The sequence below is a fragment of the Oxyura jamaicensis genome, chromosome 2 (assembly GCF_011077185.1).
Source record: "Oxyura jamaicensis isolate SHBP4307 breed ruddy duck chromosome 2, BPBGC_Ojam_1.0, whole genome shotgun sequence".
NCBI lineage: Eukaryota > Metazoa > Chordata > Aves > Anseriformes > Anatidae > Oxyura > Oxyura jamaicensis.
The window spans coordinates 16487238-16503594 of record NC_048894.1 but is presented as its reverse complement, the minus strand read 5'-3'; the positions used below and the strand labels follow the sequence as shown (position 1 = coordinate 16503594).

General features: G+C 42.6%; 1 long non-coding RNA gene across 1 annotated transcript in view; it reads left to right on the top strand.

Annotated features, from left to right (window-relative positions):
- The first annotated feature begins 3908 nt into the window (after positions 1 to 3908).
- Positions 3909 to 16357, top strand: part of LOC118163261 — a 15928-nt gene continuing 3479 nt past the window's right edge. The window contains exon 1 of the long non-coding RNA XR_004748951.1: positions 3909 to 3961. This is a non-coding gene — a long non-coding RNA (uncharacterized LOC118163261). The remainder of the gene's footprint in view (positions 3962 to 16357) is intronic.

The window sequence follows — 16357 nt, the reverse complement described above, 5'->3', positions numbered from 1 at the left end:
TTTTTTTTTTTTTTTTTTTTTTTTTTTTTCCTAAGGATTTTGGTATTTAATCCTAAAAAAGCAGATGCTAAGAGATATTCTTTTGTCTTTCTTGTTATCACTGTATCTTGGGTGCTTTATACTCCGTTACAGGGAATTTGCTTCATACCCAGTGTGCTCCAAGATGCTTTCCTCACTCTGAAAACAAAGTTCCTCAAGCTTAAGAGCCTGAAATCAGCTGCTCAGGTATCTCACAACCTAGTCTTTCTTTCTTTTTCTTTCTTTCTTTTTTTTTTTTTTTTTTTTTTTGTAGGTGCCCCAAAGCAGTTTTTTTGACGTGAGGCAGGCAGTCGTGCTTGAACTCTGGAGCACAGATACCCCATGTAGCAGGAATCCTGATGAGTGGCAGCGAAGTGACTGGAGCCAGCAGCCTGTGGCTCTGGACGTGAGAATGCCATACTGCCCGAGGAGACACAGCCATACTGCTGAGAGCATGGTGTAACACCATGGTGGCTAGGTAACACCTAGCTCTGCTTTTAGGGACATATATTGTGGAAATGGCAATCCAGCAGGTCGATCACTGGGCCTTTACAAACTCAGCAGAAGGGAAGCATCAGCCGGTTGTCACTTCATTATCACGCAGGCAAGATCTCATTGAGCCAGGTCCAAGTGGAAATTTCCTGAGAAATCTGGGGTTGGAGCCAGTCATTAACTAAAGCACAGTGCCACAAAGAGTCCAGGTTTGCTGAATTCACACTTTTCAAAGGAGAGCTCCACTCACTCTCCCTAAGCATAAACCCTCCCACCCCTGAGGTGTATTCCCACCTGAACCTCCTGCAGCAGCAGAGCCCTCGAGTGCTGTTGCCTTCAGCTACCCAGCCTCTGAAAGAACAGATGGCATCGAGCCCAGAAGCAGAAAGACCTGTTTGCACTGCTCCATTATCTTAGGTGTCGCTAGCAGGGTTCCTTACAAACAACTCCCTCCTTTGAAGGGCAGACATCCCTTTGCCTGTGGAGAAGGGCTGCAAGCAGTGGCTGCCAGATTTATTCTTCTGTCAAAATTGCCTCTGAAGTACATTACACCTTTCTGAACTGAGTGCTCCCAGAAAAAGAAAGCTGAATTTTCTCCTGGGGTGTTGACCTGACCCATTGTCTTTTGTGGATGGATATTTTTTTTTCTTCCATTGGTTTTGAAGGGGCAGCCCATGAAAAAACTGAATAAAATCCATTGTCAGAAGGAAGCTGTGACCCAAAAGTGTGCTAAGCACCTTCTAAATGAATGCCTACAACCAGGTGAAGTATCTACTGAGAGAGTCTTTAGCAGAAATTAGTATTTGGAAATTCTACTATAAAGAAGTAGAAGCAGTGCATTGGTCAGAAATGCATTTATCAGGAATCCCCCTTTTGAAAAGCACTAGTACATATGGGTGTTCTGCAGGAAAATAGGGGTGTGGTGTTCTGCAGCCTTTAGCTCTGCCCTTGGCATGGGATTATCTCCTGGGAAGGATATAACATACCATTATATAGCATTCCTCTTTGTAAAGGTAAGCTATAGACTATGGGCGCTTTTATTTTATTTTATTTTTCTATTTTCTCTTTTCCTTTCTTATTACCTCTTGGGTTGTATGATAAATAAAGCTCCTGCAGAAGAAGGCTTGATGTTAAGCACATGAAAGATGAAGAGAGACAAGCAAATATATGCACATCATATTACTAATTTAGAGCAGCATCTAGAGTTATTCCAGATGCTGGAATTCCAATTTTTATTTTCCTGTGTAGCTTTTGCAATATAATGGGTTGATGAGTGCATCTTCTTTTCTCATTGTGGACTACACAATGATCAGGGGGTAAGAGAGGGACCCGTCATTACTATCACATAAAGCAACACGGGTGAAAACATTTGTGCAGTGGAGATTACTTGGGTCACCTCAAGTTTCTGCATTCACCACAAGTTTCTGCATTACTTTGAGTGTGCTGTGTGTGTCTTCAGGTGTAGTATGACTGCCATCATTAAAAAAGTGCTCTGCACTACTGAAGTTTTATTTTTTTCCTCTACAGCTTGAAAACATAAACAGGCTCTATTGGTTTAAGCATGTTAGTATAACACACTTTATCTGACTAAAATGGAACAAAGCCTTAGGCATACCATCTCAGTACTTAACAATATTATTTTATTAAACTAAGGAATGTGCTGTATCACACAGAGATAATGTGAGACAGGATTAGCTTCTTTCACTGTGAGATTTGGAGCTGAAATAGAGAAGAACTATAAATGTTAATGAATTTTTGAAAGAGTGTTTTTTTTTTTTTTTTTTTTTTTTTTTCTCCAAAGGGACAAGTACTTCACAGGTTAGTTTTAAACTATACGTGGTATGTAAGGCAAATTACATAATGAAATATGGGCCAAAGAGCACATTCAAACTTTGCACATTTCATTGCAGCTAGTCCTTTAATACAATGGTTGTACCTGCTTCAGTCATAGAACAGGAACTTCAGTCCAGTAGCCTGATAACTCAAGAGTGAGAAACATAAGAAAAGTGAGGAAAGTCACCTTCTTCAGCTACAAGGAAGGCAGATGAGAAAGGCAGAAAATGTTACCACAGTAGTCATTAACAACTGCTAGATGATGAAACTTTTCAAAATAAATATGTGACAGATTTACATAATTCAGTAACAAGGACTTTTCAATGTTATTGTCATAGGAAATGAGTGGGGATGCTGAGGTGTGTTCAAGACCTAGCCTACAGTTTGAAGGCAGACTATGTTAAAGAAAGGCAATAATTAACCATGAAAGGCACCAAGTGGTTTAATAATTGTTATTCCAAGAAGGAAAGTATCTGTAAAAATGGGACCAGAAAAGAAAGATTGATAAGCACAACTGAGTTACACGTTGGGTAATGAGCTGATGGGTCTATACACAGGAAGAACCCATAAATTATTTGCTAGGTAAAAGACAGTAAATATCAGGTATCGATTGAAGTGAACCACCAGTAAATCTGGGACTAAGTCTCTCAGGATTTTCCAAATGTAATAGTGCTTGTTCATCTTAGCCAGATTTCCTCATCTGACAAGTCTGAGAGGAAAGGATCCTCACCCTTTGTCTTGTGCTCACTTTGGCTCAGTTTCCACTGTAGTATAAAAGTTGCCTGGATGGTTTCCTTGGTCCATGACACCTCCAAAGCAGGCTGAAATGTGGTAGCTGGAAGGTGACCGTTTACAACTTAGCTTTACAACTGCTGTAACAGGCAGTCAGGAAAAAGGTAATTGAATTCTCTGAGTGTATAACGTACTTCAGAGAGAGCAATTGTGAAAATAAAAGGAATATGGGAATAGTCACTTCATAAAGCGTTACAGCGAGTGCAGATTCTAAACCTGAGTAACGGATGAAAGAAAAACAAGTGAGCTTTCGCCTTTTCTGCTTGTAAATGAAAAGTAAAAAGAGAACAAGAGAAAAGGGAGACCAGGCTGAATCTGTTGAGAAGACCATCTGATAGCCCTCTTTGGTTCACTCCCATTTTGCATCTTTGCAGTAGACCAAGGGGCACTCAATTAAACTAAAGGGCAACAACCATAAAACAAACAAGGGAAACATTTTGGTACCAAATTCACACTCAGCCTCATGGCTCTTGTCTCTTCAAGGAACTATGGGGGTCCTGAGCTAGCATGGTGCATGGGAGGATTAGGTTTTCCAGGAGATACTGAGACTATCTAGTATGGAAGTGCTTGGATCTGGACAGTCAGGGCAGAAATGTAAATGAAATACGAGCAGCCACGTATCAGAGGTAAAGTGAGTGACTTGCTAACTTACCAGCAGTGGGCTTTCCTGCTGCTTACCCCCTATCCACACTTACCTAGTAAGGAGAATGCAAAACATGAACCAGAAGAACTAACACCTGTGAGAAGACAGCTGTTTTATTTAAACGATCTTCTTCGAAGCCTCTGGCTGTTTCTTCAAGCCAGATTGCATAACCAGCAGTGATGGGTGAGCCTTGGAGCCTTTGGATGCAATCTGGAACTGTTTCCTTGCAAAGAGCATTAGCTCTTTGATTATTTTAGTCTCTGTTTATCTGCCTTTTTGTAAGTTCACATTAGCTTTGAATTAATTTCAAAACTCAGCTGAAACTGTCATATCTGCCTAGTTCTGAGTACAAACAAGTGCAACTCGGAGGAAGGAAATGATTTTGTTCAAAGAGGAAGCAAATTAGGCATAGCTTGCAATAAATTTAGATAAATTTCTAGCTAAACCTAGAATTTTGATTTTATTATCTGAAAGCTGGCTGGGAAAGTACAGATTTCTTTGTGAGATTCCCAGTAATCAAGTATCCTTTTTAGGGAGTTTTTTCTGCCTTTGAACCTTGCTACAAGGCAGTTTAGAACTGTATGAGAATGTAGAAAAGACCATGAAGCTGATGGAACTATTCCAAACCTCTGCAACATTTCCTATTGAATTTTCAGTGCCATTTTTCTAAATGTCCTATTTTATCTGAAGAATCTCTCACCATAGTTCTGGGCTTTCAGATAGATCCTGAAACTGTGTGACAGATGGGCTAAATGCCAGGTCTTTAGAAAAGGCTCCAGGATCCTTGCTTTGTGTAACTGAATGGTGCATGAAGTCCTTCATTGTCTTGAGCCAGCAGCTGAGCAATGGCTCTTCGTCCTGTGTCCCACCTCACGCCAGCCCAGGCAGCCCCAAGGAGCTTGTGCTCACCAGCTGAGACAGGTCAGGGGTAAGGATTTACCGAAGAAGGGGAAAGACTTAATGACAGAGATGTGTTTCAGGGGAGTTTGATTAGCATTGTTTGTTGGTTGTTTTTAGAAAGTGGTTCCAGGGTCTCCTGTTTCTACGGGATTCTCCTCTCCCCTCCTTTGTCTCCCTTGCTTTTTCTGTCCTTTACTTTTTGCTGTTCTTTTTTGTTGTTAGCAAATGTCTGGTCTCTTGGTTTCAAGTTTGGGATTGGTTTAATGGTACTTTGATCAGATGCCTGTTGGTAAAACGTGCACTCTGTTGACGTCAGCAACATTAATCTGTCTTCAACAGCTGAAGACATACCTCCTTTAATTCCATTAAACAAAATTTAACACATGCAATTTAAGAAAGAAAGAAAAAAAAAGCAAAATCCCTTGCTGGCAAAATGCATCTGCTCTATCCAGCACTGGAAAAATGCAGTTATTGTGGAATTGGTCTCATAGTAACAGCAACAATAAGGCTGTGGTAAGAACTTTGGATTCACTGGTGATGTTGGAAACATGAAGAGCACATCCTCGGCTTGAATGAGCGCTCCACCTCCAACAGCACATGGGCCCAGCAGCACCCCTGGCTGGGACTTGCCACCATGGGTGGAGGTTGCTGATGGATCTACACGGGTAGATGTTTATGGCTGGCCCCATCAAGGGTGAGGAGCTCTGGCTCAGGAGCAGATGGAGATAGGGCTGAACAATGGGCCTGGCAGCGGCGGCCCCCTTCTTGCAGAGGCTCTCACAATGCAGCCCTGTAGCCTCAGCGCTGCGCATTGTTCTCGTTTGGTTGAGGCTCCTATTCAATTAGCAAACAAGAATCCCTTCCCCTGCACTGCTGCCGGCTCGATGCTATCACTCTGGTCCTTGGGTAACCACAGTGGTTTGACACAAGACAGCTCCGGCTTGTGAGCTGCGCATTGATGTGGGCCTGCTTGGAAAGAGCTCGCGGACATCTGGTCTGAATCTCCCTCCCATTCACATCCATGTCACCCGTCACTTTCTGAGGGACTATAAATAACTTCTGGGGTTGATACTGTGTGTGAGGATGGACCTTGGGAACCGGATCATCCCTTCCCTCATGTGACTGGTGGGGAGGGCAGCAAGCGTGCTTCTCCGGTGAGGCCTAGGAGATGGAGGGCGGCCAGGCGAGTGCATTGTTCCTCTCTGCGGGGCTTTGCTACAAGTCTCTTCTCCCTCTCCACTCCAGCGGCAGGAAGAAGCGACCCGTGATTTCTTGTGCAGACATGTAGAGTCAGATTTGGGAACAACTATTTCTGTGTCAGGTCCAGTTTGCCAGCAGGATCCTGACTGATGTCTGTGGAGGGTAATGCTTCTTCATACAGGGTTTAGCATGGGAGATGTTCTGTGGGGCCTAGGATATACACAAGTTTTTTTTTTTTTTTTTTTTCCATCACATTTCAAATTGCCTCTCACTCTGTGATGTGTTTTCGCATTTTTTAAAGGAAAACCAAAAGGAGATGTGTTAACTCCACTCCCCCTACTCCCTGTGGTTTTGTGGGAAGGCTAATACTAAGTTAGGTCGGAGGCACACATCATCTAATATCTGCATTAGGGTGTGTGGCTCCTGTTGTGATTTTGTCAGCCCTATGGCTGGAAGATCTTACATTTCCTGGATCTTACATTTCCTGGATGTGAAACTGCATCTGAGCATGATGAAACTTGGCTTGTCGTCTCTTCCTTTTTCCTCCTGCCCCACCTGGTTCTGGTTTCTGGTTCACGAAAATGCTGATGAGACAGAGACATCCTAAGCCAGGAGCTCTTCTAACAAAGGAATAAGGTCAGTGGAGACAGGAGTAGGCAGTGCTTGGGTGCCAGTGAGGAGAAACACACTGGATGCTGGGTAGGGGTAAGGAAAGGAGCTGAGGGGAAGGCAGGATTTAGAGTGGAGCACCTACTCTGCTTTTGTGCTTCCTCTTCAATAGCAAGGAGTTGGTGTACTTGGCAGCAGGGCTGGGACAACAAGAAGGGCTACTGAAAATCATCAGATTTGTTGTCCTTCCTCCCTTCCAAAGGTGGTTTCTTCCCCCCAGGGACTTCGTCCTGAGTGCCAACCACTCAAAGCTGTTGCTATGATATATTACGTAGACCAGTCACGAAGCCTCCTACAGATGATGCTTTTACGATGCTGGTGTATTCTATCTGTTTTGCTTGCATCTGCTCATCAAGGTGTGCTTTCCTCTTCCACAATTAACATTGTGAGGCACAGGTTCAAAATCCACTGGACCTAAGGGAAACCTTCCAGCCTGGTAACATTTTTGGGTGGAGAGGATGAGAAGTCATTCCTACAGAGCCCTGGAGGATGCAGCTGTGGGGATTCCCTCACCCCCTGTTCCCCACCAGCTTTTCAGTGGCTTGGGAACAAGGAAACACTTGGTAAACTTAGGGGAAATATTCAGAAAGTTCTCTTCAGAGAGACTCAGGGCTTTATAGTGAATAAAGTGCAATTCATCCAAGCTCTAGCTCTGGCTAAGGAGAAACTGTGCTGTTGTGAAGAGTGTGGTCAGTCCAGGTCAGATTAATGTCATTGAAAAGCAGCGTGGGGATGCTGTACCCTCAGTGTCTGGCACGAGGATAAATGGTGTTACCAGTTTAATCTTCATATTAAGCACATGTTTGTTCTCAAAAAAGATCAGTGGCTGGCTGGTGGCATGGCAACAGCCCATGACACTTCCATATAGGAGACTTGGGTTTGAGGAGGGTGAGGGGGAATGTTGCCTCTAGGAAATTAAAAATTATAACTACAGCCTACTTAGCAAACGTCTGACTACGCCCTTGTAACTACCACACTGCATCACAGGGGAAGACTTCTTATTTAAATGTCAAATAGCAACTTTTTTCCCTGATGGCTTTTATAGGTAAATGGAAAAAGTCTGGCAGCTAAAGGATTTTTTGGTTGAATCCTTTTTGTTGTTGTTGTTGTTGAAACCATTTTCTTTCCAAGGGAATAAACTGTGTTCAGAGAAACTTTTTTAAAAAGCTGAAGGTGTTTCAGCTCCAGACTGAATTTATGCACATAGTTTATTGCCACAGTAGAAGTAGCCTGAAGAGAGAGAGCAAACTGCTGAGTTGTCATACCTGCCACTGAACAGGAGAAGAGCTCCCATCCCAGCTCTCCATGAGGCCTTTGACCATAGCTTTCAGTCTGGATGTAGCCATTATATTTTTCCATATATTTTCGTACATGAAATGTCTGAGTATCGCTTGGAAGCCTAGAGTCAGCTTCTTAGCTTAGTGGGGGATAATCTACAAGTTGCAGCCCAGAAAAGGCTTACAACTTCTTTAAATTATGATATGGAAATAAGTAATGGTTATGACCTCTGGAAATGTAAGGAGAGGCTCAGCTTAGCTGATGAGTAGATTATGCAGCTGTATCTTTGTATGAGTGAAACAAGACAAAGTTGGAATTAATGTGTGAGCCATTAGGTACAGCTTCCCCCACTCCTGTTTATCTTTGTCTGTTTTTAGACTTTACCATTGAGCGATTCATAAAAAATGTGTGCTATGCTTCCTGAAGAAGATAAGCTTCCCTAGGCCTCCTTTTGATTTAATTGCTCTTTAGTGTAATTGGACTAGCTGAACAAAACCAGCAACACACAAATAAAGCTTTTGTGTATCTCCTTCTTAAGGCCTGTTTTCTAGTGTGTCTGCTTAGAATGATCAATGTTTTGGGCAAAGAAGTGACACTGAATGGAGACAAGGGTGCAAACTTGGAAGTGGGTGGAATGAGTATGGATCTGTTTGACTTCACTCATCTCAGCAGCCTCTGAGAGACCTACCAAGGTCTGCAAATGCTGCCTTGTTTTGTGCAAGGAGGAAGATTAGAGGAGGTAAAGAGAGTTCAAACCATGGAACGGGGCAGGACTGTAATATATCATGGCACAGCATGCATCTTTTTTATATTCCTTTGGCCTGCTGTGGATATCTGCCACAGAAAACTTATCAAGTTCCTTCTTAAAATTATTTTTTTCTAACTCCCCTGGAAGGCTGCTCCAGCCCTCTTCTCTGGTGGATAAATGAATATGATTGTTATTTCATTCTTGATTTACTCATGGCAAGTCTTGTCTTTTGGTTTAAATATTTCTCCTCTAGTTCTTGTTTATGCCAGCCATTTACCTTCTCAGCCTCTGTGTTGCTAGATGATGCAAGAGCTTCCCACCTCTTCTTAAAAGATGCTTTCCAGTTTATCCCTCATCTGAGTAGCCTTCTTCTTCAGCATGCATCAATCTAGCACAAATCCTGGGCACATGGGTGTAGGTCCATTCCAGAAGACTAACTAGAGACAAGCATTTGGCCAATGGGACTTGCACTTGTTTTATTGTCAATATGATTTTTTTTTTCCTCTTTTAATTTGCACTCTCCCAGGTAATACTTGGGCTTGGTTTTGGAGCTAGCGAAGGCCAAAGACCATTCTTAAAATGTAATTTGTGCTTGACTCTGGTGGTCTTACAGACATATTCTGTGCCATGCTGCTTGACCTCCAAGCCAGACAGCAGTCCCCAGTGTGTTTTCTTTCAGTAGTATATGCGTACCCTTGGTGATCAAAACAGGGCATGGTCAAAAACTTGATGAGGTCCTGCAAGTGCGTGGCATTTATTGATTTCAGTAATACTTTCCTTACTGTAGTGGAAATGCTTTACTTCATTCTAGGTGACATTTACCTTTTCCAGTGGTTAGGCCGCACTGCTGGCTTGTAGTCACATACACAGTTGGCATAAGCTCCTTCTTAGTAATTCTTAAGTGCACAGTTTTTTATCTTATTTAATGGCATTTCCCCCCATGTCTATCATTTCTCAAGACCATTGGCCTCTTATGTAAAATTTTGCTGCTTCTCTGTATGGGCAAGGCTTCTCAATGCCCAATCGTCAGAAGGTTTCACTAGACACTCTTTTGTGCCATAATTGTTGAATAAATACATAGGATTGATGCTGACTCTTGCAAAACTGCTAGTGATTTTCCTCCTTTCAGCTTAACCCATTGGCACCTCCCTTTTAGCCAATTCCTTGACTACTTTGCAATTCTTATCTTAATCCCCACTTTCTCTACTTGAACTAATAGTTTCCATCTGGCAGGGTATCAAATGCTTTGTTCTAGTCCAGATAAATGACATCTTCCCATACCTCCTTTGTCTGTAAATCAAGATAAGAGTATTCTGGTAGACAGGCAGAAGCTGCCTTTGTTAGAGGTATGTTGCATTTTGTTCCAGTTTTGGTTTGTTTCTATGTTTTTTGTTTCTCCTTTTCTCGATATAGTTCTAAGCCAGTGATTTACTCTGTAGAGCCCAGAAGACATTTATATCACACATAATCTTTTTTTTTTGTAGCCTTCAAGGGGACAGCTTTTCAACCCAGGTTGTGTCAAACTAGCAGCAGTAAAAGGCTGCTGCCCAGGTCCCACACCAGCATTACTAAGGCCACAATGCTGATTGCCACAAAGATGAAGCATTGCTTCTATGGAGCCCGCAAGTGAATTGCAGAATTATTTTTATTGTTTCCAGCTTGACAACTCACCTGCTAAGTACGTTTCTGTGAAAAATACCCCCCCCTCCCAACTTTGGGAATGTGTTGTAGTCTTGTAGGTAGCATTAAGATAGGACAATGCTCTCCTGGTTCACTTCTGCACCCAGCTCATCCTTTTAAAATCCAGACAGTTGTTTTGCTACTGTGCATTACCTGGCTTAAGAGATTGCACATCACTGAGCAAAAACTGTCCCTGTGAATGTACAATGGCTTGTCACTGGCCCTGCATTTCCATTTTGTACTGCTTTTAGCTCTGTCTAGAGGCAGCCTGGTCACTGTGTCTGTTGCAAAAAGGTCTCAGCCTCCCAGCTCTTGTTTCTAGCTTGGAGGTGGTAATTTCCATTTGCATGGCTTCTTTCCACTTGCAGTGCTGTGTTTACAGCTCAGTTCATGTTCACTGTCATCAGCCCTATTAAAATCTGAGGAAAAATATTAAAAAATTGAAGCCAATCACCACGGAGTGTTTGTCTTCCCAGGGGTACATTAAGAGCCTTCTGTCTTGTGGGTGAACATCAAGAACTAGTGAAGCGAGGCCCAGGATACAACCCACTAATCCCACTAAACCCACTTCTGTGCCTCATTACACTTTCTAATTCAGATAGTGTAAATTTAACAGTTGTGCCTGTATTTTCTCTCAGACTGTCCATGGTACAGGCATCAGCTAATGCAAGGAGTGGGAGATGTGGTGTCGCACATACAGCCCAGCTGTTCACAAACACAGCCTGGCACTGGTGTATTTGTAGAGCTGGTGCTGACTTTTCTGCTGCCACATCTTTCTGTTGGCCAGTCTAAATAAACATGAATTGGTTGGTAAATCACTTCCTCTCCATGGAGCTCAAGCTCAATGTGATGATAAAGCACGGTGACTATGTGGATTTGGTGCCGGCCGGGATACGTTTGCATGCACTCTCATCCTAGTGTCAGGTGTGATATATGTATCTGCTTCTGGCACACAGGATGTAAAAATTATTGTGGTTCTAAATACATGATTTAACAAATGTCACTGCAAATTAATGCAACCACAGTGGAAAAGATACAAACCTCTTTCATGATTATTACTTGCCTCTAACACCTATCTCCAACAGTGAAGAGAAGATTCCCTGTGGGTAGATGAAGTTTACTCTCAGGAGTTAAGAACAGTAATTAAAACTATGTAAGTACAGTCATTAATTTTCAGTTTCTGAGCTGAGATGACATGAGCTGCCAGTAACAACTGAGCTAATACTGCTTCAGTTCCCTCTCTGTTTTCTCTTCTCCAAACAGACCAGGGTACGAAAGGCGTGCTAAGCCAGGCTCGCTTGTACTATTTATTTTCCCCTTTGCTGTTTTGCTTCTTTTCATTTTTAATTACAAAAGTCGGGCTCTTTCCAGGCAAGGATCTGCACACACAGGGAGAGTGTGCAGATGCCTGCAGGCCACTGCTGCACAATCTGCAGAAGGCAACAAAGGAAAACAAGCTTGCGGGTGCTATACAATGATGTCCGTATGTGTAATTCCTATAAGGGTCCACCCCTCCTCTGAAGCCTTCAAGGGGCTCTCAGGCTGAAAGGGGGCTGTGAACCAGAGCTCTGGAGTAAGCCTTTGTTCACAGCACTCTCATTTCTGTGTGCTTATTTATTTGTACAACCTCCCTTATCTTCTCTTGTGTGCCTTGCCATTTCCTTAAGCTCACATCTCTGCTTCTTGACCTATTCAACTTCTTTCATTCATGACGTCAGCGCTTTTTCACATTCCCCTTCATTCTGACCCAGAATAAAGCCCAAGCTCTCTCCTGCATTCTTCCTGTGAAGCACTGGCCGTGTTCTGTGTGTGTTCCATGCCTCGGTTTCAGGAAGAAAGGAAGGTCTGTCACTTGGATGGTTTTGATAGCAAGAGCCTGTTTGGGAAAGGGAGGTAGAACTCCTTTCCAGATAGCTCTCTGTTGCACTGCTTTGTGCTTGGTTACACGTGGTTTCTGGTTTTGTGGACCTGTTGTCTTGACAATTTGACCCAAAAGGCTGCAGCACATGGTCACACTCCTCCAGTGGCAGCCAGCACTTTGCTGGGCTCAGAGAGTCAGGAAATGTTGCAGACTGGCTTCAGATGGAGCTGCACCACGGAGCAGGGCTAGGGATCCCCATCAAAGGACATGTGCCTCAAAAGAGCCTCCTGCTGTGCCCACCCAGCCCAGCTCGGGCCACCCACTGCTGCAAGTGTCACGTTGCACTGTGTGGGTATGTGTGGTGGTGTCTGACGTCTCACGTGTGGAGCAGGAGATACGCTGAAGCACCCCTCACCTTGCAGCACCTGCCTCTCCTGTGTCTGTGGAGCACCAGTGCCCTGCTCCAGCCTGGGGCATGGGACCAGGGGGGATGCTGTGGCCCCACACTGCATCTGACGTGTTGCAAAATGCTCCAGCCCTTCTCTGTGGTGTGACCGCACGCACACATGAGATTCTTAAATCACCCTGACAGACTCTTGTCCAACCCTAGGTACTCAGGCTGATGCATGGAGGCTGGTGCTCTGGAGTAAGGCTTTGTATACTTCACTAGGCATAAAGCAGAGCCAGGACAACTGCAGTGGATTTCACATGTGTCTTATTATAACTGAAATCTGAAAGAAATGCACACACCTTGATTTTAATTATTTAAATCCACCTTGATTTAAAGGTGGCAGGATTTTGACTTTATACCTCATATCGCGTGCTTCATAGTGTAGAGCAAGTTCTTGACTGTCCTTCCAGATGGCACGCAGATCCCATCCCCCAAATACAGTATACCAGAATTAGTATTTTAGTACTTAATTTGTCTTTTGGCAATTTAGGCTTGCCATGCAAACTGCTTTCTTTGATCACTTGGAAAAAAAATACTGGTAAAATAAATTAAATGAAAACTCTTGACTTAAGTTTAAAAACAACTTCCTTCTCATTAGGCTTTCCACGGGAACCATGTATCATATTTATTTAAGCGTCGAAGAAAATATTTAGCCTATCCACAAAGGTTAAGTAATCAGCTGATAAGATTTGTAGCTAAAGTATGTTTAAATGTACTCATTAAACATAGTATGTGTTAGGTAATTTTTCAAAAGTTCTGCTTCTACATGTAAACCATTAGGAAGTGGAAAGGAAAAAGTCAAAAAGAACCAAAGCATTCCTTGTGAACAAATACAGTTGTGCATTGTATAGACTGCAGCTCACAAGAGTCAAAAAGTCAGAATAACAAGACCCAGAAGAAGGCTATAATGATACAATTTATTCTTCAGCAGCAACCAGGAGAACTAAACCCAGCATTTTGCTCTAAAAAAAGGACTAAGTATTTTAGCGCACCTTGTAATTTATGTCTATAATAATTGGAGATGGAAGGTTGCATATAACTTATAAAAGGCTCAAAGCCTGGGGAAACAAGCTTTTCTTGGTGAACTGAATTTGCTTTCTATCTCTGGCAGAAAATATTTTTTCATCTGATTGGTTTTACTGGTATACAGAAAATAAATGACTCTATACTAGGTTTCAGTAAAAGTGAAAAGCTTATTTTTCCTTAATAAAATATACCAGAAACATAATTAAAAAGAATACTTTTAAGAATCAGACTGTTTGGGGTTTGTTTTCTGTAATCTTTTCTTCCTGATTTGAAGTTCCACTTTAAGCAGAAATCAAAACTGTCAATCATTGTCTAAAAGAATCAGACAAGAAGAGATCTCTTTTTGTTTAAACAAACCCTTTCCTTTGAAGACTCTCAGCCTGGTCTTTGTGATAATGTGAATGACATCACTGGGTAAACAAATGTGGGGGTGAAAAGACATTTTATACCATCTGCAAAACTCAGAATTGAGCTCATGAGATGCCATCTGTGGGATCTATATTAAAGATTTGATTCTGTTGCCTTTATTAACAAATTGTCTTATTTTTGGGGTAATTCCACTCATTCTTCCTGTGCTATGCCTGATGGTGGAGAGCAACTTGCAGTGAGACTAGGGAAGGGTTAGGTTGCTGCTCAGTAGGTGTATGGCAGGGACTGGTGACAAGGCATTATAGTAAGAATTAAGGGATCAGTGCTGTGTAAGAGAAAAAAGCTCTTGACCTGCAGTTTTTGCTTCAGTGCAGGAGTTGTGGAGTTGCCTATTTCTCTATTATGGGACAGATGTGAGAGCAGGCAAGCAGGGCGATCTCTTTTGGAAGTACTTGCGACTTATGCCAGAGCTTTCTTTCCCCCTTCTTCCTCTTCTTGGCCATACAAACGGCTGTATTTATTGAGTCACCAAAAACCATACGCCCTTGATCATATTACAGTGCACTTCTGGTCATATGGCGAGAATACATGTGTGTAACACATCACATGCATGTGGTCTTACTGCTGGGTGCACTACAGCTAGCTACGTGGTGGGATGTGGAAGCAAATTCCCCTCTCCGACCTGTGCTGAGCGCTGGGAGATACCTGCATGCTGGGTGTTTTATGGATGCCTGTCAGCTATAGGCTGAGGTTGTGGGATTTTGGAAGAAAGGGTGATGATGTAGGCTGTGAGTTTGGTGCATGGTAAGTGGGCAGTCCTTGGCAGCAGGCAGCACATGGGTACCACTGGGTCAAGACTCTGTCAATTCTATCTAGAGGGAACTAATTTATCTGTCCTGACAAAATTATGACTTTATCCAAAGCCAGACAGTGGCGTGCAGCCAGCATGGGGTGACTGCTGCTGCACCTCTTCTGTGAGCAGCTGCAGGAGGAAGGAGGTGGTCATGGATCGACGTTACCCGTGGACCAGGCAAGGTACCATCACCTAGCACAGCACAGTTCAATGACCTCTTTTATTGCATGGCTGTGGAGGTGCATGCGGACTTTTTTTAAGAGCAAAAGCACTTCTTCAGCTCATGGGTTTTGTTTGCTTTCAAAAATCGTTATCTGTCAGCCTTGGTGACCCTTTCCCAACCTTTTGGCAGTGTTGTGACATTTCTTAGAAAACCATTTGGAGAAGCTGGAGAGACAAGCACTGCCTGGGCCCGTGCCCTGCCATGGCTGATGGCTTTCACCAGTGCTCGTAGGCAATGTGTGGAGACAAAGAGTTAATGCTGAGGTTTCATAATATTTTACAGCACAACAATCAATCACGGAAAACTGGCTGTCATGTGAGCTGCGTCCTCACCCGGCCCCTAATGACCTTCAGACCCGCTCTGAATCACAGGCCATAAATGCTCGAGTGCCCTGGCAGCTCTTGGGCATCGTGGAGGGCCCTTGACATATCAAAATAACGGGGAAATTTATGTATGCACAATATGCATACGCACAATTAAATAACTAACATTTCAAATGCTAAGTATAAATCAGAGGTTTGCAAAACTCTGGTTAAAACCGGGTCGTTTGAAGTGAAAGGAACTGTGCTTTTCCAATACAAATCTGATCATCATGTGTTGCCCAAGGAAATGTGTTCAGCTCAATAGCTGAATGGCTGGGATTTAGTTCTGCACAAAGTTTTGTCTTTTCATCAGCAAATTAGAAGCTGTTTTAACCATAATCTGTATACTTTTCAGTGCAGCCAAATTATTAGGTTTTCAGGGGTTCACATTTTTGTCAAAAGCTCAAATATCCTGTGGGAAGCAGAAACTTATGGCAAAAATTCTAGTGTTTTTCTTTTCTTTTTTCTTTTTTCTTTTTTAGATTTTATTTTCACTGACAAATTTTTCTCTGATAAAAAAGATAGATGAAGAACTCTACACAACCCTAAGCTGTGTCCAGACTGCAATATGGTATAAGATGCTTAAATGTTAATTTACTGACACCATTCCATTGACTGCTGGTTTTAATGGACTCCTACCACATTCACAGAGAAAGAAAACAATTTGGGATTATTTTCTGTCCAAGCTCTTTGGACAGACACAGTGAGACACTTGAACACATGCTTAACATCTTGGCACGGGAGCTGTGCCATTGACTTTAGTGGTGTAGCTCATGTGTTTAGGCTTAAGTGTGTGCTGGAAAACAGAGATTAGAGTAACTGAGTTCAGAACTGCAGCCATGAAAAAAAATCTGTATTTGCAGTCAAAACTTGACTGGGGCAGTGGGGATAGAACAGTGATGCAGTATTTTATTTATTTTATTTTATTTTATTTTATTTTATTTTATTTTATTTTATTT